A 2,979-nucleotide genomic window follows, 5' to 3' on the forward strand; every position below is an offset into this window, starting at 1 on the left:
GCAGACACATAGACAGCGCTGTCTCCGTGTGTCTGTTTCTTTCTACGTCTTCGCTGAGTCACGCTTACTCATTCTATTATTGCTTATTCATTTAGTAAGTGAACATTTACAAGTTTAGACGGCCGAAAAAAGTACTATCCTTACTTCGTACAGCTATCTACTAATTTGCTATCGCAATAGTTAGTTGTTCCGCATTTCCGGCGGAACTACAAATTTTTTTTTCACCGCAATTGTGCGCAACTGATCTTTATATTGGCTCAATATTGAGTGAAACAAGTTTTAATCATTAGAAACAAACACACTGTAGTATGCGGCTGCTAATTCATTGTTTTAGATAATTTTTCTTTTGGTCGATGTTTTCGCGTTCTTCTTTTATTCCCATGCTCGCGCGAGCGAACGCTATTGGCGTGCAGCGAATCATGGACGGAACCCCACTGCAGTAAAGCAGAGACGGAACGCGCGGAGTAATACCTTTTCTTGACCCAAATTATTTCGTAGCTTCCACAGCATTGGCTGCTATGTATGGAACGGAGTATAGCAATCGTTATCGCTTGCGCCGCGTAAAGCGACTGACGGACGAGGTTGTGGCAGTTCCAGACAGCGATGAACAGACAATCGGGTGCCGGCTGCTAAAGCGCGAGTAATTTCGTGATGCCTTTTTCCAACGGGAAAAAGTAAACATGACCTTTGCCCTATAGAAGCTGCAGGCGGACAGAGACGACAGGCTGCAAAAATATTTCGAAGTTGGCACCCGTGTACGCGACGGAGCCCGATGACAATATTCAACACCTACGAGTCGCTGCAGCATACCGGCAGCTTCGAAAGAAAGAGGCAGAGAGCTTTAGTCATAAATAATGAGGTTAGCTCCAATGTTTTGTCTTTTGTGGTGGCTAATCCACGTGCTAGCAAGTGTATCGTGAGCGGACAGCTCGGTGTGTCCAACTCAACTGCCTGGATGATTTTGAAAACAGCTGGTCTGCACCCCTTATCATCTGCAGTTGGATCAATGCCTGGAGTCAAGTGACCTCCAAAAGAGACTCGAATTTGCGAATTGGATTTTGATTCAGGAGGAGCAGGATTCTGACTTTCTCTTCAAGGTACTCTGGACGTCGGACGAGGCAAACGTTTCCCGACATTGCCACGTAAATATCCACAGCTCACACTATTGGTGTGAGCAAAATCCTCACTGGCTAGGAAGATCCCGCCATCAATATCAGTGTTCTTTTAACGTTTGGTGCGGAATATATGACAGCACAGTCATTGGCCCAATGTTTTTTAACGACACTCTGACCGGCAATAGGTATGTGAGTTCCTCAAAGGGCCGGTTGAAGACTTCTGCTGCAACATGACACTAGCCCGGCTTGACGCAATGTGGTATCAGCGTGACGGGGCCCCAGCCCACACCTGCAGTCAAGCACGAGCACGGCTTGATGTTACCTTCCAAGGGCAATGGATAGGGAGAAACTGGCTTGTCATGTGGCCGGCTAGGTCACCCGAGCTCAACCCTCTTGACTTTTTTTTGATGGAGCTATATTAAATATCACGTATACACGATGGAAACGACAACTCCAGAAGCCTTACAGGAGAAGATAACTGAAATGTGCCGCCGCATTTCACCGGCGGTACACAAGGCAGTGACTGCAAGCCTTGTCAGAAGATCCCAGTGTTATATCGCTGCAGAAGGTGACCTCTTCAAGCACGTGCATGAAAAATAAACGTAAATTCAGTGAAAGACTGCGTCCGGTCAATTAATATACCCTTATTCTAACATGTACAGCTTTCTGAAAAGAGAGTTTTTTTTTTTTTTTTTTACTTAGCGAGGTTCAATTTGCTTATAGCTATCGCGAAATGACGGACCTGTTGCTTCCGGCAGCACAAGCGATAACCGCTGCCTCTGCTTATCGTTATAACGACCTGTCGCCTTTTAAGTGACAGCGCTGCTATGGCTGTTTGAGCGCGGAACTTTTGGAGCAGTGCACTTCCGACGAGCAAGCGGGCATGTCACGTGGTGTTTTTTTTTTTATTTCGCTGGCATCCGAAGTAAGCTTAAAAACACTTATACTTAATAGATAGAAAGACAGAAACAGTTTGTTCGGACGTTTTACAAATGGCTCTGCAACTTTCTAAATGGAATTTTTTGCATAACTTCGTTGCTTCAGAAATTGGTTAATTAATCCTGACTTATCTACTTAAGCACAATCTAACAAATAGCGTTGCACACTACATACAAAAAGTGAGTACCATGCATATGGTCGCGTCGTCTAAGAGCGCATCGGTATATTTTTAAACTCTGGCTAAAGTTTGCTGAAACACCCTGTATATGATTCATATCGGATTATTGGACATGACAGCAATGAGGCATATGTACGTTGTATTCCCTTTTGTTTCCTTTGCGTAAGATTCAATGGAAAGAAGATGCAACTTGACGCTTGGTACCAGGCTACTTCCCTCAGGGGTGTTATGCAACCTGACTAAAACACACTAACAGACCAGCACACTCCAGCCATTATAGAAACACTTCAGCTTCCTACACAGGCTTCCTACGGTAGTTTGTGGCACCGTGAAATTAAAACTGCCAATAGTGGAATCGCCTTTCCGCATAAGTCGCCGACTAATCCGCATCACCGACTCTAAAAATTTTAAGACCGCTGTACAGAATGCCTTTCGTTAACTTTTTTTTATTCTTACTGGATCTCTTATTGTTCTTTTTTGACTCCACTACTTACTGGAGTGAAATCGCAGAACACACCTTCGAGCGTTGAAAGCATGGGAAATAAATAAATAAATAAATAAATAAATAAATAAATAAATAAATAAATTAGCACTCCAATAACGCATTGCTTTCCTTTTTTTTTTTGCTTTGCTGCTCGCACACAATAATTGAATTGTGTGCACGCCGAACCGTGGGCGAGGATACTTCCACAGAATGGGTCACAAGACTATGTCGAATGTGAAGCACTGGTCCAATTTGTTTCCCGA

This window comes from Dermacentor variabilis, chromosome 5, assembly GCF_050947875.1.
Source record: "Dermacentor variabilis isolate Ectoservices chromosome 5, ASM5094787v1, whole genome shotgun sequence".
Taxonomy (NCBI): Eukaryota; Metazoa; Arthropoda; class Arachnida; order Ixodida; family Ixodidae; genus Dermacentor; species Dermacentor variabilis.